This window comes from Lonchura striata, chromosome 6 (assembly GCF_046129695.1).
Source record: "Lonchura striata isolate bLonStr1 chromosome 6, bLonStr1.mat, whole genome shotgun sequence".
Lineage (NCBI taxonomy): Eukaryota > Metazoa > Chordata > Aves > Passeriformes > Estrildidae > Lonchura > Lonchura striata.
Window position 1 is genome coordinate 63,427,445 of NC_134608.1, and position 22,404 is coordinate 63,449,848.

At 51.6% G+C, this 22,404-nt stretch overlaps 1 protein-coding gene and 1 pseudogene across 1 annotated transcript in view; one reads left to right on the forward strand and one right to left on the reverse strand.

Annotated features, from left to right (window-relative positions):
- The window catches only part of LOC144246545 (uncharacterized), a 194,152-nt gene that overhangs the window by 138,948 nt on the left and 32,800 nt on the right, over positions 1-22,404 (reverse strand). The gene's annotated exons all lie outside the window — the stretch shown is intronic.
- On the forward strand, positions 12,780-18,309 carry LOC144246399 (tapasin-like; annotated as a pseudogene).

Sequence of the window (22,404 nt, forward strand, 5' to 3'; positions counted from 1 at the left end):
TCAGGCTTGGTTTGCCTTTGCCTTGGGGAAAGAAATTTTAAAGGTTTTGTTAAGGGCTGTTACACCACTCCGTGGAGATGAGTTTAACATCTCAACCCACTGGGAATACCCCAAAAGATACCCACAAAACATCAGTGCCCAGCAGCAAACAGCAACCAACACCTACCCCAGAAACTGCCCCCGGCAGAGTTAGAGGCACCTGGTCTGCAAAAGGCTGAGAAGGAAATTCAGGAGTTCGAACCTAATTAACATCAGAGGCAAAGAAATCTGGGTCCAGTAGGAAACCAAATACTAAAAACTACACAACTTGGAAGCAATGAACATTAAACCAATGGAATTAGATTAGTTCAGACTGTATAAATTTAGGAAAATCTAGTAAAACTCACATGTCATGGGATAATTTTCTCCGCACAGCCGGCCTATGTGTGAATGAAATGATTTCTGTTGCACATCTTTGCCAGAACCAAGGAATGCCTTGACTCTCTAGCACTAAAGATATTGTTGGATAGTTTTTTTCCCTGCAGTTTCAGAGACAAGATTACACTATGAGAATAACTTTCCGTAATAATTGTCCTGGCTTGTAAGATAAGCAAGTATTCTATCTGCCATCTGTTGGAGGTTGGGCAGTTTTCTTATCTCTTCCAAGAACAATGTCTCCCTCTGGGGAGATATCTTCAGTTCATGGACCATTGAATTGACTCACTGCATGACCAGTAAAGTTACATCATCCCATTGTGAGATGCTCCACCCAGAGGGAGGAGCCAAGCATTCCTACCTGCATAAAATCTGCACTTTTCGGGACACTGAGCAGCTATTAGCTGGATTCCCAGAAAAGCAGCTCTTTTCTCTGCTGGATTCCCAGAGGAAGACCAAGCCCAACTACTACCAGACCTTCAAAGAAAACTCCACCCTTCTAGAGATCACCAATCCAGCAGCATTTCATCTGCCACTCCAGGAAAAACAACCACCATTTAACTAGACTACTGCCAACACCCTAACTCCTCAGGGTGTTAGGTTTCTGATTCTATCACTAGTTTTGTTTGTACTAATTACATTTTTATTGTTATTATTTTTATTTAGTTTTTCTCCTAATAAGGAACTGTTATTCCCATTCCCATATCTTTACCTAAGAGCTTTTTTTGAAATTGTGGTAATTCGGAGAGAGGGAGTTTACCTTTTCCATTTCACAAGAGGCTTTTGCCTTCCTTCACAGACTCCTGCCTTTTCAAACCAAGACAGAGCCCTTGGACAATCTTCCACCCCTGTACCTGAATTCTCCTCCCCAGGCTCAGGCCCCTGTGCCTGCACCAGCGGGGCGCCCGCCTCAGCTTGCACAGGCACAGGCACCGCCGTGTAACACACAGCCCTCGGCTCCGGTGCTGCCGGACCCATCAGGTCCCTCCCAGCCCCACCTGCACCACAACAGGCAGACGATCCCGGGCACACACCTCCCCCTGGGAAAACTGCTTATCCTCCAGCTAGCAGAACACGGTGCAAGACACGGAGAGAAAACCATGACGATAGTGAGGAGGAAGGGGACAGACCCAGTCTTTACCCTCTAAGGGAAGTACCAACCGCTCCCGGAGTCATTGGGTACGTAAATGTGCCGATCAATATGGGAGATGTAAGAGCTTTCAGCAAGGAAATGCGGAAATTAATGGATAATCCTCTAGGGGTGGCAGAGAGGCTGGATCAATTTTTGGGGAAATTCATCTATTCATATGATGACATCTGCGCCATTCTAAGGTCGTTATTCAATGCCGAGGAACGGGACATGATACGGCAGGCTGCAATAAATGATTGAGAACACAGGAATCCCCAGGGAGGGAGTGGCACGAGAGAAAGCCTGAACAGAGGCCATCATAGAACACCCAGGCAGAGAAGGATCAGTCTAAAATGATAGGGCTAAGGAACATGGTAATACAGGGAATTTGGGGGATGGTACCAAAGGGACAGAACATTAGTAAAGCATTGGGGGAATGCCAGGGGAGGGATGAAATACCCACCAAATGGCTGGAGAGGCCGAGAAAGAGCCTCCAAATGTATTCGGATACCGACCCTAATTCACCTGTCGGGGCTATTCTGTTTAAAACACAATTTGTTGCTAAATCATGGGAGGACATATGGAAAAAGCTAGAAAAAAGAGAAACTTGTCAAGAGAAAAGCCTCCAGGAATTGTTAAGGGAGACACAGAAGGTTTACATAAGAAGGAATGATGAAAAATAAAAAGCACAGGCAAGGATACTGGTGGCGCAATAAGGGAAGTGCAAAAACAGGAGCAGATACAAAATCCCGGAAAGCTGGCACAAACACAACAGCCCCAGGGAAAACCTAACCCCTCTCAGAAGAAAGGCATAAACAAACAGGTAAGCAGCCCTGAGTGCTTTTACTGTAAACAGAAAGGGCACTTTAAAAGAGACTGTAAGAAGAGAATGAAGGATGAACAGATCTTCCAGGAGGATTAGAGGTGTCAGGGGCTTTATAATTTGGGGTCCAGAACACCTGGAGAGCCCTTGATAAAATTAAAAATTAGACCCCAAAAACAAGAATTGGTGGTTTTGGTCAATTCAGGCGCAGAAAGAACTACAGTTCAGCGACTGCCACCTGGATGTACTAAAAGCAAGGATTCAATGGTGGTCATTGGGGCTAAAGGGGAACCCTTTAAGGTTCCGGTTTTAACAAATGTGGAAATAGAAAATAAGTTTTATCTGGGGAACATAGTACTGGTAGAAGAAGCAGATTATAATTTACTGGGGGGGGATCTAATGGTAGCTCTGGGGATAAGCCTGATAGCACAGGACTCCCAGCTCACAGTAAGTTTATACAAAATAACCGCTGAGGACAAAAATGAGATAAATCCCAAAGTGTGATTTGGGAAGAGGCGGGGAGGTTAAACACTCCACTCAGGAAGAGGCGGGGAGGTTAAACATGGAGCCAATTCACACTGAGATCCAGAGACCGGAGGATCCAATCAGGATTAAACAGTACTGCATTCCCATGAAAGGCAGGAATGGACTGAAGGCTGTAATAGAAGATCTAAGAAAGAAAGGCACATTGGAACTGTGCATGTCAAGACATTACACTCCTACCTTGGCAGTACAGAAGGCAGATGGTAATTACAGGCTGGTGCAAGATTTGAGGGTGGTAAATCTATTCTCTATACTCACCAAACCTATTTGGACAAGCCCTTGAAAAACTCTTAAGTGAGTTTGTGCCCGTTAAAGGGACCAAATTACTACAATACGTAGATGACCTATTGGCAGCCGGACTTAGGGAGGAGGATGTGTGGGACCATAGCACTATTAAACTTCTTTGGGGAAAAAGGGTTGAAGGTCTCAAATTGAAATTACAGTTCACAGAGCCTGAGGTCAAGTACCTAGGGCATTGGTTAACAAAAGGTAAGAAGTTGGATCCGGACAGGATAACAGGTATCATTACTTTACCCCCTCCATGAACAAAAAAGGAGGTCAGGCAGCTGCTGGGGCTTCCAGGATACTGCAGGCAATGGATCGAGGGATATAGTGAGAAGGAAAAGTTTCTTCATGAAAAGCTTATCACGGACAAGCTAAAGTAGACAGAGCAGGATGAGGAGGGTTCCAAGAAATTAAAAGAAACCCTCGCGGCAGCTCCAGAGTTGAGCCTCCCTGATGTAAAGAAACCTTTTCAGCTGTTCCTGGACATCAGTAATCACACTGCCCATGGGGTTTTAATGCAGGATTGGGCAGGGGCCAAGAAGCTGGTGGGGTATGTATCAAAGCTTTTAGATCCTGTAAGCAGGGATCTTACAAGCAATTGTAGCAGTGACAGTATTGGTGGAGGAGGCTAAGAAGGTGACTGTTACAGAATTTCTGAGAGAGAGGGCATGATTTATGTCTGGAGTGAGAATTGAGCTTCCCCTCAGTCTAGGCCACAGATTTGGGGCTTGTGAGGCCTTCCAGCCTCTGACACAGTTAGAAATTAAGAGCTTGTGGCGCAGATAGAAATTGTATTAAGGTGTGATGCGAAGCACTGGGCTGTCTGGGTGTAAAGTAGTATAGGTTTATAGTGTAAGGTTTAGGCCACTTTAAGACAAAGGTAAACAATGTTAGCTTGCCAATGAGAGTGCTTTGTAAACTATAAACTGTATAGAAGTGTATAAAAACTGCCATTTTCTCTTGAATAAATGGAGAACATTGCATTAATCATATTGGTTGGATGTGTGTTCTGTCCCGTCCAGCTTCCCGTTATCCGAGGTCCCTGGTCGCAGGTGACCGTCGGGGCATTCTGCAGCAAAAGGCTGACAAGTGGCCAACTGACGCCAGGCTCCTACAATATGAGGCTGTATTAATCCACTCCCGGGATTTGGAATTGTGAACTACCTCAGTGCAAAATCACGCGAGATTCCTGGCTGGGGAAGCCGCAGGAGTGCCTTCCCATGACTGCGCAGAAGTGGTGGAGCTGCAGATCAAAATAAGGCCAGATTTAGAAGAAGGTGAAAAATGGTTTGTGGGTGGCTCTGCAAGGATCATAGATGGGAAAAGGAAATCAGGATATTTCCTGATGGCAAAACCGGGGTGGTAGTGGAATCAGGACCCCTGAATCCCGGATGGTCAGCACAAGCTTGTGAGTTGTACGCAGTATTGAAGGCCCTGTGGAAATTAGAAGGGAAAAAAGGAACAATTTTTACAGATTCAAATTATGCATTTGGGGTGGTACACATGTTTGGAAAGATTTGGGAAGAACAAGGGTTACTCAATACTCAGGGAAAGAGGCTAGGGCATGAATAAATAATCAGGCAAATCTTAAAGGTTATAAGGGGGCCAGAGGCAATTGCCATAGTCCACGTGAAAGGGCACCAGACAGGAATGCAGTTCAGGACCCAAGGGAACAATTTAGCAGACAAAGAGGCCAAAAGCATGCCTCTAATGAAGGTAAGTACCCCAGGAATCGAAGAAGGGGAGGTACAGGAATATCCTCCCCACCCCTTCCTGAAGGAAATCGAGGGGTACAAGAAGATAGGAGGCCAGCTAGAAGGAGGTAAGTGGAAATTGCCAGATGGGAGGGAGCTGTTGTCTAAAGACTACAGCAAAAACATCCTGAGGAGATTACATCAACAAACACACTGGGGATTCCAGGCCCTGGCAGAGCAATTCCCTGGATTCTTCGGGTGCAAGGGGATTTATGAACTGGTAAAACAAGAGGTGCAGGGGTGTATGATTTGTCAAAAGATTAATCAGGCAAAAACATGGCAGGTGGCACTGGGAAGTCACCCAGTGGCATACAGACCTTTCAAAAGGATTCAGGTAGATTTTACTGATCTGCCTAAGGTGGGGAGATATAAATTTTTATTGGTAATAGTGGACAAACTAACCCACAGGGTAGAAGCCCTCCTGAGCTCTCAGGTGATGGCTCAGACAGTATCAAAATTTCTACTAGAAGAAATCATACCCTGATGTGGGTTAGTAAAATACATAGATGCGGACCAGGAGACACACTTCACCTCAAAAATTATTAGACAACAAGCCAACGCTCTGGGGATCCAGTGGGAATACCACACCCCATGGCATCCTCAGAGCTCTGAACAAGTTGAAAGGATAAATCAAACATTAAAGGTTCAATTAGCAAAATTGATTTTGGAAACAAAAATGTCCTGGTTAGAGTGCCTCCCCTTAGCCTTGCTAAATATCCAGACCATGCCTCACTCTGAGACTGGAGTGTCACCTTTCAAAATGCTGTATGGGATGCCATATGAACATGATATGCCAGTGGGGCATCCGAGGATAGAAGATGCACAGACACAGCCGTATCTCATAGCCATAAGTAAGAATCTGCAGGAATTGCGGAAGCAGGGAATAATAACACAAGGTGCCCCTTTAGGTTTTTCCACACATAAAGTACAACCTGGGGACAAAGTGCTCATAAAAACGTGGAGAGAAGCCCCACTGACACCTCACTGGGAAAGCCCTTTTCTCGTCCTCTTAACCACAGATACAGCAATACAAACAGCAGAAAAGGGGTGGACACACGCATCCCGAGTGAAGAAGGTTGAGCACCAGGAAGAGATGCCAGAGTGCAAAGTCACTTCTCCTCCTGGGGATTTGAAGATAACCTTGTGGTGGCCAAGTAAATGACTGACAGGGATCTGATAAGATGCACTGAACCTCATTGTGAATGTTATCCATTTGTATATTTCAAATGTGAGTATTGTAACAAGGTTTGGGTCACACACTGTAGAAGGGAATATTGGCCAAAGGGTTTATGTGATAAGTGCCTAGAAGGGGAACTAGCCATATCTTAGAGCTGTGGGTCTCAGATTCAGTCAAAGAAAGAAACTGAGAGTTTCTAGCCAGACAAAAAGCTGGGAAAGAGCTGGGAAAGAATGTAAATAATGCTTTATTTCTCTTGTTTTTCACATTGTTTATAGTTAAGTTCTATCACTGTGCGTCAAGCACTTTGCACCAATGCTCTGGATTGTTTTCACTTCAGAACAAATAGATTTGATCCTTGCTAAGCTCTGTATAAAAGAGGTGTGTATTTTGAATAAATGGGAGTTTTACTCTCAGCAGCCTTCTGAGTCAAGTCTATTCATTCCCATCCTGCCTCGACAGCAACAAGAGCTTGCCACAAGCCTAGGAATAATCGAAGCGGACTCTGAGATCTGCTTTCATTTGTTTCAAAACAGGCTAAGGGGAAAATTGAGATCAAAAGCTCAAATCATTACTGTTGAGTGCCGGAGGTTAAATAAAGTACCCTGCAGTGCAGATACAGTTAAACTACCGAGGTGGAGCATCTTTAAATGGAGGTATGCAGCTCAGTCCAGGTATGACACCACAGAAGACTATTCTTGCTGCCGAGAAAATGGTTTAACTCACCACTGGTGGCAACCCAGTGGGCACAGGCAAAGGCAGAGGAATAATAATCGTGGGGATCCTGATCAATCTGAGTCCAGCAATGTGCCTCAGGACCAGCACGCGTTGCACTGACTGGCCCAGCACAGAGGTGTGAGGCCCCGGTGAAGGTGCGGGCTCTGCATACAGACTGTCCGGAGAGCACACGGGGAATCGGAGGCTCCGACAGCCCCAGCCCCAAGGAACCGCAGCAAGGGTAAGATAAGCAGGCACTGTCCCATAAACGGCACCCAGCAGGGCATACGCAAGCTAAAAGAAAGAATAAGGTGTTACTCACAAAGGGCGACCCCCAAGGACGGGCAGTCAGAGCACAAGGTACATAAAAGAAATGTTGAACAGATATCTGTCCCTATCTGTGATAAATGTAACCACACAGTATGGACTGGGGGAAGGATGGAGTCAGTGTTTGTAGCATACTTTCAGGCTAACCCATTGTGTTATGACAATAACCACTTGGGAATGTGTGTTATGGGTGGACAGACATACTGGGTCAGGAAGAACTTAAAATATGAGACCAAGATGTCCCTCAAAAATGAGCCAGTTATCTTGGACCTTTTAGAGGATTAGGATGACCGTGTTTGTTTGCAATATGACAGGATGTTCTGCTTTTCAAGAACAAAGAGCGAGTGGACCCGGAGAGCAAAATTAAACAGGTATCACAGGAACTAAAAAGACAAGAGGCAGAGATGAGAAAAAGAAGGATGGAGCAAGAAAGGCTGAGAACCCTAAGTGAGCAATATGATCAGCTCAAAAAACAATATACCAGTTGGAGTTTCCCTGCCTCCAATCAAAACCTATTTGTGGATCTGATGCAAGAAACTGCAACAGAATTGGGGCTGTCCAATTGCTGGATCTGCAGAGGGCTCAAGTCTGCAGAGAAGTGGCCTTGAAAAGGTGAGAACTTAGCTCTAGATCAACTCCTGAAATGGGATAATGCTATAATTGGGACATTTTGCATTAGCAGGGAGGGAAAGGAGCACACTGAAATGGTGGGATACACTTCATGTCTGTCCACTCCAACAGTAAATTCCCTTAACAAAAGCAGAATCTGGCAGCCAGAAATCCCTACTGGAGTACTCCAGTACCTAGTAGGTACCTAGTAGGGTACTGGAGCTGGGAAAAAGGCACTAAATGTGAATGGAGAGAAAAAAATTGAACACTGCTGGAACAAAGGCTCTGGAGCTAACCCTTACCAATCCTTAGATGAATTGAGAGGATTCTGGAGTAAACCCAAAACCACAAAAGTCAGGTGGAAAGCCCTGAATGGTTTATATTGGATTTGTGGGAAGAAAGCATACAGCAAACTACCTCAGTGGTGGAGAGGATCATGCACTATTCAATTGATCAGACACGTTTTCTTTACCCTACCTCAATCAGAACACAGCTCACTAGGGGCCCCCTTATACGAAACTTTGAGCAGAAGAAGAAGGGATTTGAAAAAGAAATTCCCTATCTTTGGTGGGGGTCAGACCTGGGGCGAGAAGTGGCCAGCAGAAAGAATAATAGAGAATTATGGTCCTGCAACATGGGCCCAGGATGAAAGCTGGGGGTATAGGACCCCAATTTATCTGTTAAACCAACTAATAAGACTTTGGGCAGTGGTAGACATGGTCTCTAACCACACCTCAAATGCCCTTGAGCTGTTGTCTAAACAACACTCCCAAATGAGGGCCTTCGTGTATCAAAACAGAATAGCCCTGGACTATTTACTAGCAGAGGGAGTAGGGGTCTGTGGAAAGTTTAATGAATCATAATGCTCTATAGAGATTGATGACTATGGAGAAACCATCAGAGGCCTGTGACAGAAATTAAAAGGGTAGCACATGTCCCAGTACAAAAATGGAACTCCGTACTCCAAGCATCCTGGTGGGATCATCTGTTTGATGGAGCATGGTGGAAAAAGGTAATATTTTTTAATATTGTGTTCAATAGCTGGGATCATATTCCTACCCTGCCTGATACCATGCTTTATCAGGTCGATACACTCAGTAGTGCAGGGTATGCAGGTGGCTGCCATGCCCACAGACCCAGAATGTGCTATGGGAAAAACAAATCAGGTATCAAAAATAATGAAATTGGGGGAGGAAAATCTACACGGTAGGGCAGCAGATGCTTTGGCCAGATTCAAAGAGCAGATACAGGGAGAAGGGGATGTCTACAAATTGTACCAGGGAATTCCAAGACAAGAGTGGGATAATAAGCCTTGAGGGAACTAAGAGATTTCTCTCCTTATAAAGAACTAGGAAATGGGATAGTAGTACAGGGTAGAAGCAAAGTCACACATAATTATGTAGAAAGTTTAGAAAGCAGGAATTACTATGTTTATGTAGAAGGGGAGGGATTGTTTTGTGTATATGGGATAATTCATGCAGATAAAAATTGCCATATATATTTTATGTATGTATTGGTAAGAAATACCCTTATAAAAAGATTTTTAAGCACACAAGTCAGTGTCGGGGATTGCATCACAGTGTTGAAACCACCTGGACAAGAGGAAGGAGATCTTCATTTACAAATGAATGAATGTGGCCAGCCCAAAGATGGGTGTTCCTCAAGGTGATCCACCAGGATGATGAATACCTGATAAATATCTAAGACTGAGATAGCTGGAGCCATCTGTGAGATACATCTCAATACTGGATTACTGGATTCCTGGATTCTGGGAACACATCCTGGATGTTTATCACTCCCCGGACATGGTTTTGTTCAGCTCCTTGCAGAGAAAGAACTCCACAGGAATACGTGCAGACCTGAAAGGAAGAAAAGGGACTCTGCCTCGGGCAGGACAGTCGGTGTGAAACAAGAGGGGACCCTCTGCTGTAGCGATCAGATCTGTGTCTCGCCCAGCACCGGTACCCAGGCTCTGCACTGACCCTTTTTGAATGGATTGTGGCTCTGCTTTTTTTTTTTTTCTCTAAATTTATACTTTGATCATTTAATAAATTTTCGTTAATTAATAAATTGGAGCATTCATTTATCACAAAGGTGATCCTTTAACTCATTAACAGTTAATAGTGTGTTTAAAAATATGCTTTAAAAAGAAAAAATAAAAGCAGCATATTCTGGGGTGGCCACATATGAGTCATCCAATGGCTGCTCTGGAAGAGAATTTTCCTTCCAGCAGCCTGGAGAGGAGCTTAAGAAATGCAAATTGACAGTGCTGGGATAAAGCATGGACAATGTATTTGGGTTTCTTGCCTGGGGCTGGAATTGGGCTGATTCCCTCTGCCCCCTCACCCCAAACTCTGCCATCTCCCACAGATGGAATTTGCACAGCTGAAGGCAGAGCCCGTGGTGAGGATCTCTGACTCTGCAACAGAAATGGCTGAAGCTGCAAAGGGAAACAGCAAATGGAGAATGTTGGGAAAACTTCACTAAAATAAGGGGGGGGATCATCCCTCTGCCCACTCCAACATCTGCTGTCACTGTCTATGTTTTATAGGGTGGATTAGAGCATTGGGGTTTTTGCTACCACAAGTTCAGAAAAATCAGTTAGAATACAAGTATTTGATGTTTACATTAGAGAAAATCAGTCAATTCATGGAGCCCCAGCTGAAGGGAGCACCCCAAAATGGGGAAAAGATGAAGGGCCACCAGAACAAATCCTACAACACCACGGACCAGCCCCTGAGAACCCAAACCAATTCCTATCAGGAGACAGATAAACCATTTATCATTTCAATGGCATCATTAAATTACAAGCTGTCCTCCAAATAAGAACCAACCAGACAACTCCAACTCCTGACCTTCCTGCTGACCAAGCCACTGAAATGAGGAACACAACATTTCACCAGGGGATGGGATCAGATTATCTGTTAGCAGAAAAAGGAGGAGTTTATGGAAAACTCAGTGACTCAAACTACTGTTGGCACAGAGATGACCAAGGAAAACTGGTGAAAAAGCTAACAAAGGAAATAAGAAAGCAGCTCATGTTCTGGCCCAAATGTGGAAAGGATGGGAATGGGACACGATTTTGTGGTGCACTGGCAGACCAGGGGTTAAAGGAATGCTGCTTCTCCTCTTCTGTGCTGCAGCAACTCTCATCTTTTTACCATGCTCCACACCTTGGCAGTGCAGCTCATCCAGCAGCTGAGCCAGGGCATGCAGGTGGCAGCCAGGCCTCCTGATCCACAAACGGCTACAAAAGGACAGGGAATGAGGGCACCGAGAATAATCCCAAAACCAAAGAGGACCCGGGAAGAATAAAACAGAGTCAAGGAGTGAATCTGCCTGGAGATAGGGCCGGGCACGTGTAGATAAGGGGAGAAACCATCAGTTCCAATAAATGTTACAAATTGACCCAGACAGCTGCTCAAAGTCCCGCTACATTCCCGAACTTCGAGGAGAAGAACAAAGACTTAACAGAGCCATGAATATCGGCTGTTATACAAAAGGAGGGTGCACATTAACGAGGACAGGCTCCAGGCGCATCGGGAAGTCGGAACCTTCCAAGGAACTCAGCCGGTGGGCAAAGGCAGAGGGAGATCGGCCGGGAAAATGAGGATAAAAAGGAGGCTGCGGGCTACAGCCACGGCAGAGAGCGCACGGCAAATGCCCCACGGCCTCTGCCCCTGCTCGGCAATAAAGTCACTTTGACAGGACTCCTCGCTCTCCGCCGGGCACACGAACCTCCGGCGACGGGAATTTCCCCGCCCGCTGCCGGCCGCGGGGCAGCCCCTCTGTCCTACCCACAGCAGCCGGGCCGAGCCAGCGCTGCTCCGGCAGCGGCTCCTGCCCGGCCCCGGCGGGAAGGAGACCGCGGGCAGCCGCTCCCGCAGCGCCCTCGGCCCGGGGCCGGCACGGGCCGGACACGGCACCGGCGAGCCGCCGGAGCCCCCTGCCGCCCCCTCCGCCCGCAGCCGGCCCCGAGCCCCCGCAGAGCCCAGCGCGGCTCCCACCTGCGCCGGGGCCGCCTCCGAGCTCCGCCGCCGCCGCCTCACCGCGCTCCGGCCGCTGCCGCCGCTGCCGGGCCCGCGCAGCCGCTCGGCCAATGGCGGCGCTGCGCGGCCACGGCCGCCCTCAGCCCGCCGCCGGGGCCGCGCCGCGCCCCGCTCCCACCAATCAGCGCGCCGCAACCGCGACTGACGGCACCGGCGGCCAATGGCAGCGAGCTCGGGGCGGGCTCTGCGCACGGCCCCGCCTCGCCCCGCGCTCTCGGCGCCCCCGGGCTGCGTGAGGGGAAAGCCGGAGATGAGGAACAGCCCCGGCACGGGCCCGGGCCGAGCCGGGATTGAGCTGCCCACACAAACAAACTTCTCCGCGCCTCCCGCCACGGCTTTCCCGGCCCTGCGCCTCCCGTGCCTCCGCCTCTGCGGGAAGCCCAGGAGCCTCACTTCTCCTGCCCCTCGTTAGCGCATCAGAGCTTCGCTTTGATTTCCCCCGAAAAGGGAAACCTGCCCCAAGCCCTGTGGGTGGGTGGGGCAGGGGAGAGATTTCTGGCAGAAAACTCCAAAGACTCGGAGCAGGAGCAGGAGAAGTCAGTGCAGAGCCTTAAATGCAGCTTTCCCCACGCCTCCCTGCTCCCAGCTGCACCTCCTCCCCCGGCAGGGCAGGAGACAGGGAATGGGGCCATGCTCAGCTCATCCCCCGGGGCTTCTCCCTCTGCTCAGGGACAGGAGTCGTTCCCTGCTGCACCCTGCGCTCTCTCCCGGCCGAGACTTCTCCAGGAACTTCTCGGAGCGGAGTCCATCCCCTGGGCACAGCCCCCTCCGAGTGCTGCAGCGTGGGTCACTGTGCCACAGGCTCAGTCCTGCCAGGGTCCCTGAGGAGAATTTTGGGGTTTGGGGCGTGGCCGGAGCCCCCGGGGGGAATTTTGTGGCGGTTTTGGGGATTTGTGGCGGTTTTGGGGATTTGGGGCGGTTTTGGGGCGGGGCCAGAGCGAAAGCGAAAGCGATGGCGGGAGCGCGGCTGGCGCTGGCGGGTGAGGAAGGGGCGAAAAACCCCAAAAATCGGGATCCCAAATCCGCCCCGACCCCAAATCCCGGCGGATCCGAGCCCCGCCCCCCCCCCCCTCAACCCCAAATCCTGGGAAATCCCCTCAAATTTCGGAAAACCTCAAAAATCCATAACCCCAAAAATCGGAACCCCCAAATTCGGGACATTCCCGGAACCGGGACCCCCAAAATTCCCCACTCAAAACTTCCCAAATTCCTGCACTCCCCCCCCCCACCAAAAAAAAAAAAAACCTGCCTCAAATCTCCCCGGGGACCCCAAAATCTTCCCCAAGACCCCCCCCAGCACCCCCAAATCCTTCAAAGACCCCCCAAATCCTGTCCAGGACCCCTTTGCGACCCCCCAAAATCCCCCAGGAACCCCCCAAAACCCCCCAAAGTCCCCCAGGAGCCCCCAGATCCCCCTATACCCCACCCCGGCACCCCCAGATCCCTTCTCGGACCCCCCCCAGGACCCTTCAAAATCCCCCAGGACCTGCCGAATTCCCCCCAACCCCCCCCCAAGGCCCCCCAGGTCCCCTTGGACCGCCCGAAATCCCCCAGGACTCCCGAATTTCCCCCAGACCCCCCCAGGACTCCCCTAAATCCCCCCAAGGACCCCCCGGATCTTCCTCAAATCTCCCGAAGCCCTCTTGAAATCCCCCAGGACCCCCCAAACCCCCTCGGGACCCCCTAAACCACTCCGGACCCCCCCTGGATCCCCCCAAATCCCCCACGACCTCCCTAATCTCCCCCAAAACTCCCCCAGGACCTCCCAAAACCTGTTCAGGACCACCTAAACGCCCCCCAGGACCCCCACAACCACCCTAGGACCCCCCCAGATCCCCCCCAGGCTCCCCCGAAATGCCCCCTAAGACGCCCCCAAATCTCTCCAGGAGTCCCCAGAGCCCCCCCTGGATTCCGAAAGCCCCCTAGAACCTTCCCAAATTCCGCCAAACTCCCCTCAAATGCCCCCGAAACGCTCCCAGAACCCCCCAGGACCCCCCAAAACCCCTCTTTGTCCACCCAAGACCCCCAAAATCCCCCCCAAATTCCCCCAGACCCCCTAGGACCCCCCACATCCCCTCTTTGCCCCCTCAAGCCCCCCCCAGCCCCATATTTTTGCCCCCCCAGGGCTGTTCCTGGCCTGGGGGGGGGTGGCGGTTTTTGGGGACCCCCCCCCCCGCCCTGCGCTGCCCCCTGCTGGACGAGCGCGGCGCCCCCTCCCCCCGCGGGGCCCTGCTCCGGCTTCTGGGGGGTCCCGAGGCCCGCCCGGCCCCCGGCCCCCCGCGGGACCCCCAGAATGCCTTCGATGTCATCGGTGCGAGACCCCCCAGTTGAGGGGGACCCCCGCGGTTCTGGGGGGGGGCGGGAAAGGCTTCTGGGGGGTCCTGGGGGGGTTCGGGAGTGATTTTGGGGGGTCCTGGGGGGGGTTGGGGGCGATTTTGGGGGATTTTGAGGGCGATTTTTGGGGGTTTTGGGGGCGATTTTGAGGGGTTTTGGGGGTTTTTCTGGGGGGGTTCAGGGGCGGTTTTCAGGGGATTTGGGGGGGTTTTTGGGGGCGATTTTTGAGGGCAATTTTGGGGGGCTTCTTGGGGTGTTCTGTGGATGTTTTGGGGGCATTTTTGGGGGATTCTAGGGGGTTTTGGGGGCATTTTTTGGGGTTGTTTTGGGGTGACTCCTGGAGGGTTTTAAGGGAATTTTGGGGGAAATTTTTGGTGTTTTTTTGTGGGGTCCTGGGGGGGGGTTGGGGGTGATTTTTGGGGGTTTTGGGGGGATTTTGGGTGGATTTGCTGTGATTTTGGGGTGCAGCTCACCCCCTGCTCTTTCCCTTTTCCTGCAGTCCCCTGGGGGGTGCTGAGGGGAGTTTGGGGGTATTTGATGGAATTTTGGGGGTATTTGATGGAATTTTGGGGGTATTTGATGGGATTTTGGGGTGCAGCTCACCCCCTGCTCTTTCCCTTTTCCTGCAGTCCCCTGGGGGGTGCTGAGGGGAGTTTGGGGGGATTTGATGGAATTTTGGGGGTGTTTGGTGGGATTTTGGGGTGCAGCTCACCCCCTGCTCTTTCCCTTTCCCTGCAGACCCCTTGGGGGTGCTGGGGGAATTTTGGGGTCCCTCCCGGCAGCCCCCCCGGTGCGAGCTCAGCCCCACGGCGCCGCTGCTGCCACCCCCGGGGACGTCCCCGGGGTCCCCGCAGTGCCACCCCGGGCTGGGGACGCGCTGGTGGCTCCTGGCCCTGGGGACGCCCGAGGGGGAGGGGACGGCGCTGCTGCAGCAGCGGGGAGGAGACCCGCCGCTCCTCAACGGTGAGGGGACACCGGGGACAGCTCTGTGTGTCACCTGTGTCACTGTCACCTGTGTGTGGCACCTGGTCACCTGTGTCATTGTCACCTGTGTGTGGCACCTGTGTGTCACTGTCACTTCTGTGTCACCTGTGTTTGCCAGCTCTGTGTTTGTCACCTCTGTGTTTGCCACCCCACGGCTCCAAACGTCCCCGGTGTCACCCCATGTTCCCCATGCCAATATCCCAATGTCCCCATTGTCCTCACATGCACAACATCACCCCACTGTCCTGATGCCCCCACACTGTCCCCATGTCCCCGATGTCCCTGATGTCCCCAATGTCCACCCATTATCCCCAATGTCTCTGATGTCCCCGATGTCCCCCCACTGGGGGACAATGGGGACAATGGGGGGACATCAGGGGCATCGGGGACATTTCCCCAATGTCCCGGATGCTACTGATGTCCCCGATGTCCCCCTATTGTCCCCATTATCCCACACATCTCCATTGTCCCCTTGTCCCCGATGTCCCCCCATTGTCCTCATGTCCCCCATTATCCCCATGTCCCCGGTGTCCCTAGTGTCCCCAGTGTCCCCCCGCCGGTGATGCCCTGCCCCACCCCGCAGTGTCCCTGATATCCCCCCATATCCCCGGTGTCCCCGATGTCCCTAGTGTCCCCACACATCCCCGATGTCCCTGATGTCCCCACACATCCCCGATGTCCCCAGTGTCCCCGATGTCCCCGCACCCCATGACTACCCGGTCCCGCCCCACAATGTCTCTGACATCCCCCCACATCCCCGATGTCCCCAGTGTCCCCGATGTCCCCACACCCCTGACGCCCTGTCCCACCCCTCAGTGTCCCTGTTAGTGTCCACGCAGACGCCGCAGACACGGGCGCTGCTGGGGGCGCCGGGGCGGCTGCACTGCGCCTTCGCGCCCCCGGCCGAGCCCTTCACGCTGCAGTGGCTGCGGCACCGCCACGGCGCCACGCGGCGCCTGCTGGCCTTCGACTCGGCCGCCGCCCACCGCACCGAGGCCGCGCCGGGGGTGCTGCTGTTCCTGGGGGGACACGGGAGCCCCCCCGGCACCGCACAGGTGAGGGGAGGGGAGGGGCTGCGGAGCCCTGCGGGGACAGCGGGGGGCGCCACCGAGCGGGGGGTGTCGGGTGCTCCCGGCCGCCTCTTGGCCACTATGGGGCGCCACTGAGCAGCCTCGGTCCTCCCGGCCGCTAGGGGGCGCTGGGGGCATGAAACCGCTTTTGTCATCCTGGCCACCAGGGGGCGCCGCTGGCACTGGAAAGCCTCGGTCCTCCCGGCCGCTAGGGGGCACTGCGGGCATTGAACAGTTTTTGGAAAGTTTTGGGAGCATTTTTCAGGGAAAATTTTTGGGAAGTCCTGGGGGGGTTCGGTGAGTGATTTTGGGGGGTTTTGTTGTGGGGGGGCTTGGAAGCATTTTTTGTGTTTAGGGGGGTCGTTTTTGGGGGCATTTTTTGGGGGTTTTTGGGCACGGCCATGGTCCTCCCGGTCACCGGGGGGAGCCGCTGAGGCCGAACGTTTCCTCGGTCCTCCCAGCCGCCGGGGGGCGCCAGGGAGGTGTCGCTGCAGCTGCCGCCGCTCTCGGGGTCGGACGACGGCGCCTTCATCTGCTCCATGAGCACGCCCCGCGGGCAGGTGCAGCAGGTGCTGCGGCTGCACGTGATTGGTCAGTGCCGGGAATGGGCGGGGCCGGGGCTCCCAGTATGTCCCAGTCCCTCCCAGTACTTCCCAGTTCCCTCCCAGTATGTCCCAGTCTTCTCCCAGTATGTCCCAGTTCCCTCCCAGTTCCCTCCCAGTTCCTTCCCAGTCCCTCCCAGTCCCTCCCAGTCCCTCCCAGTATCCCCAGCTCACTGTCTCGTGTCCCAGCCCCTCCCCGGGTGTCCCTGCTGCCGTCCCGGCTGTCCCCGGGGCTCCCGGCCGAGCTGCGCTGCGACGCCGTCGGCTTCTTCCCGCTGGACGTGGAGATCCGCTGGGAACACCGCGCCCACGGACACACCCAGCCACGCCCGGGGGACACCTCGGGGGACAGCCCGGTGACCACCCTGGGGCCCAGCTGGAGCTCCGGGCACCGGCGCGCGACCGACGGCACCTTCAGCCGCAGCGCGGGGCTGCGCGTGGCTGCGGCAGCGCCGGGGGACAGCTACAGCTGCCTGGTGACACACGCGGCGTGGGACACCCCACACCGGGTCACTGTGGTGGTGGCAGGTGAGGGACACCTGAGGATACACCTGGGGACATCAGGGACGGGGTTTGGGGACACCTGGGGACATCAGGGACAGGGTTTGGGCACAGCTGGGCATATTAGGGACATCAGGGACAGGGTTTGTGGACACCTGAGGACATCAGGGATGGAGTTTGGGAGACTTGAAAACATCAGGGATGCGGTTGGGGACAACTGGGGACATCAGGGATGGGGTGTGGAGGGTCTTGGGACACCAGGACTGGGGTTGGGGACACCTGGGATGGGGTTGGGGACATCAGGAATGGTGTTGGGGACATTGAGGATAGAGTTGGGAACACCAGGATGGGGTTGGGGACATCAGGAGTGGGGTTGGGGACACTTGGGGACATTAGGAACGGGGTTTGGAGGGTCTTGGGACACCAGGGATGCCTGGGGACACTGGGGACAGGGTTGGGGACACCTGGGATGGAGTTGTGGACACTGGGGACAGGGTTGGGGGCACCTGGGATGGGGTTGGGGATACTGGGGACAGGGTCGGGGACACAGGCATGGAGATAGGGACAGCTGGGATGGGGTTGGGGACACTGGGGACAGGGCTGGGATCTCCTAAGGGACATCAAGAGCGAGCTGGGGACATTGCGGGGTGGCCGGTGCCACCAGGACGGGCTCGGTGCCACCCAGGGGTGTTGGTGTCATCTGGGGGTGTCAGTGATGTGTCCCCAATGTCCCCACAGGTGCCACCATGCCCAGTGTGGAGGACATGGCGGGGATGGCCCTGGTGGCCTTCGTCATCGGGGGGCTCAGCCTGCGCCTGTGGCCCTCGGCGGGGAGGTGACACCGGTGTCCCCAATGTCCCCGGTGTCCCCCTTCATCTCCATGTCCCCATGTCCCAGGTGTCCCCAATGTCCCAATGTGTCCCCTCCTCTTCTCTCTCACTCCAGGGGGGCTCTTCATGTGACAGCTCCAATGTCCCCAAACCCCCAAAAATGTCCCCAACCCCCCCCAAAAATGTCCCCAACCACAAATGTCCCCAAGCTCCCCAAACTTCCCCAATGTCCCCAAATGTCCCCAATGTCTCAATGTCCCCAAATGTTCCCAAATGTCCCCAGTGTCTCAAAGTCCGCCCATTGTCCCCAAGATGTCCCCAAATATTTCCAGATTAAACCGGGGGGTGGGGGGGGGTGACATCCCCCACAAACCGATGCATCCTGAGTGGGGACTGGGGACATTTGGGGACATCTGCGGACATTTCTGGAGATTTTGGGATGTTGGGGAGTTTGGGGACATTTAGGGAGGTTTGGGGACATTTGGGAACATTTGGGGACATTGGGGACACCGGGGGGGTTGGTGACACTTGGGGAGTTTGTTCCAGTTTGGATTTTAAGGTTCTTTTTTAAAGCATTGATTAAAAAACCCAAAGCACGAATTTAAAGTCATTAAAGAACCAATTACCCAGCTCCAATTGTTCACTGAATTTTTTTAAAAAAGCAATTTTAAAAAAGTTCTGTTTCCCATTTTAATGATTTTTCAGCAAATCTTCATTTTTGTCATGGGAGAGAGAAGGGCAAAAAAAGGAGAAAAAAATGGGGAAAAAAAGGAAAAAAAAGGAGATTTCCATTCCCATTGTTCCTTCATCTCCACACATCCAAATCAAGAGCAGGGAGTTATCAATAATCAATAGAAGGGAGTTATAAATAATCAATAGCAGATTATTATAAATCAATGGCAGGGAGTTATCAATAGTCAATAGCAGTGCATCATTCAATCTGCATTTTTCACAATATTACAAAGAAATCACTCAAATATTCATGATTGATTATTGGTTATTAATTAATAACCATTACAAAGAAATTGATCCAGTATCAATAATTCATTGATTATTAACTAATCAATATTACAGAGAAAGCAATCCAATATTGTCCAAGACTGAAGAAAAAAAACCAAACATTTTCCTGTTACCATCTGAGTAGGAGTTGCCTCGGGGCAGTTTTCCTTATCTGCTGTTAATGGCCCCATCAATGCCTGGCTACATGACTCAGAGATAACACCGTCCAGGAGGAGGAGGTGATTAAGGACACACCTCGTGACTCATAATGACCCATTGTGAGATGCTCTGCCCAAGGGAAGGAGCTAGGCATTCCCACCTGGATAAAACTGGGGATTTCTAGACAGAGGGGAGCCTTTCCACAGGTTCTCTGAGAAGACACAGCAACTACATCTGCCATCCCAAGAGGACTGCAGCTCTTCCAATTCGGACTGCTACCAGCACGCTGGCCAGGTTGTATTCTGACTTTGTCAGTAGCCTTTCCCTTTGTATTATTGCATGTATTTTTGTCCTTTTCCCCTTTTCCCAATAAATTGTATTTCTGACTTGGAGTCTCTCACTGGTTTTACTTTCAAACCAGAACACATCACAAGTGACTTGTGGGAAGAGCAAATCTTCCTCAAGGCATTTTATGGAGGGTTAAGTTTAATTTCTGCTGAGTTCGTTTTGTCCAGTGCTCAGAGGATGCTCAAGGGGTCTCTGGTTTTGGTTTGGCCCCAGTTTTCTTCTGATTTGTCTTTATCACTTAAAAACACCTTAAAAATGGCTAAAAAGAGTATTGACCAGACATGTCAAAAATCCCACCATTTAAAAGGTATTTGAGGTGGAATTTATGGTTTGGGAACATATTCTGGAGGATCTGTGGATTCTTGGGGGATATCTGGTAGTATTTTCCATACCTTTCCATTCCAAATGCCAAGGTGGATTGGTCTGTCACCTCAAAATGACTCAATCCCACTCAAAACTCCTCAATCTTACCCCAAAATAGGTGAATCCCACCTCAAAATGGCTGGTTCCCACCTCAGTCCCATGCCAAAATAATTTGATTCCTCAGCCTCCAGGGTGAGATAGAGTTGGAAGGAGATTGGGAGAAGTGAGATCCAAATTTGAGGTTGTGGGATCGGGATTGTGTGGGGCTGGGCGAGTGTGATTTATTTTGATAATAAATAAAACTATCAGAATTATTGATTTCTGTCCCATTAATTTTCTGTCAGTTCTGGTTTACTTTTCAAAGTGCCGCCTCCTCAGCTGATTTTGTTTGTGTCCTCCTGTCCCTGACTGAAAAGCAAGATGTGTTCTATTTGCCATCTGTATGGCAGTTGTCCTGTGTTAAGTGGGCAGCTTTTCCTTATCTCTTCCACAATCAATCCTCCCTCAAGGGAGACATCTGCTGATAATGGGCTATTGAATGTCACTGCATGACTGATAAGAACTGTAACATCCCATTGTGAGATGCTCCGCCCAGAGGGAGGAGCCAAGCATTCCTACCTGCATCTAGTCTTGAGATTATGGCCCACCAACACATCTTTTTCTGGGCTGGATTTTCCCAGAGGAACAGCTGCCCCTTCCTCTTCAGAAGAAGATTTCCATTCCTACAGGATCACTTCTCCAACAGAACCACACCTGACACTCCTGGAGGACTGCACCCACAGTTCCAATTAGACTGTGACCAACACCCTGTCCAACAGGGTGTCAGGTTGTATTCTGATTTTGTCAGTGTTGTTTCAGTTAACTGAAATGTTTATCTTTTAATTTTCTTCCCTAATAAAAAACTATTATTCCTGCTCCCATATTTTTACCCAACAGCCCCCCTTAATTTCCAATTTATAGCAATTCAGAAAGAAAGAGTCTACATTTTTCCATTTCAGGGGAGGCCCCTGCCTTTCTTAGCAGACACCTGTCATTCCAAACCAAAACACCTCCTTTCTCTCCTGCCTCTCTTTACCTGCTCTGTTTCTCTCTCAGTGTCTCCCTTGACTCAGGGCAGCTCCCACCAAAGACCCTGCCCTGATTTCATTCCCAATCCATGAGCTGCAACAACTACGGGTGAAATTATGAAGGCTGGCAGTGAAATGTCACTGTAAGATCTCGCTCCACTTGGCTTTTGGCTCTTCCATAAGAGCTTTTCCTTCAAGGGCAGGAACATTTTTCCTGGAAGGGAACTGCAATTCCAGCCCCTGGGAGTGTGTGCCATGGATCCCAGAGGGGCATTCCCGAGGCTTCCAGGGTGCTGCTCCTGCCGTGCCTCCCAAGGAGCTGTGCAGGGCAGGGGACAAGGTGCAGCAGCTGTGTTGGTGCTGCAGTGCCACAACAAGCCCTGGTTCCAGGAGTTTTCAAAACTGCAACAGCAGTTCCTGGGTTCCATGATGCCCTGCTGTGTCCCCATGGATATTTGGTGTCATGAAGTTCTTCAGTGTCACAATGGCCACCTCACTCCATGAGCTTCTGCAGTGTCCAAATGGCCTCCTTGGATGGGCTGTGTCACCATGGACCATTGGCTCCATGCAGCCCTGCTGGGTCACCATGGACTCCTTGGTTCCATGAGGTTCTGGGGGTGTCTCCATGGTCTCCTTGGATCCACAGTGTCACAATGGACCACTGGATCCACATGGCCCTGATGTGTCACTATGGCCCTTTGGTTCCATGGGACCCCAGGGTCACAATTGACTCCTTGCTTCCACGTCACCCACTCAGTGCCAAAATGGCCCCTTCGTTCCATGAGGAGCACAAAAGATTTATAGAAAGATTGAGAAAATCCTGCTTAACACAGCTGCAAACATCTATTTGCCTTCCAAAGAGAGGTTAAAGGTGAGGCTGGCACCAGCAGCTTCCATCTGCAACAGAGATCCAGGGAAAGGGCTGGGACAGAGAATTCAGCTGGGAGACTCAGAGAATTCTGCTTTCAGAGATCATTTCTGGTTACACTGTTCCTTGTAGAAAGGTGACACCATTCCAGGCAGCCTGTACTGAGCAGGTGGTTCCTGAGTGGGGTTTGTTGTTCAGGAAACCTGATCAAGCTTTTCCGTTCTTTCTTTCCCAAGAGGAAAACTTCTCCTGGGCCTGTGTACAGGCAGAGCCCTGAGGAGAACAGGTGGGACACGGTGCAATGGGCTGGGACATGGAGCTGCAGAGCTCAGGGACAAGGTTCTGCTTCAGGGCACAGGGATGTCAGTGCCAGGTGGGCGATGTCAGACATGGTGAGGATGGGGGTGAGGAGCAGCTTGTCCAAACAGGGTCAGTCCTCAAGGGGCTCATTC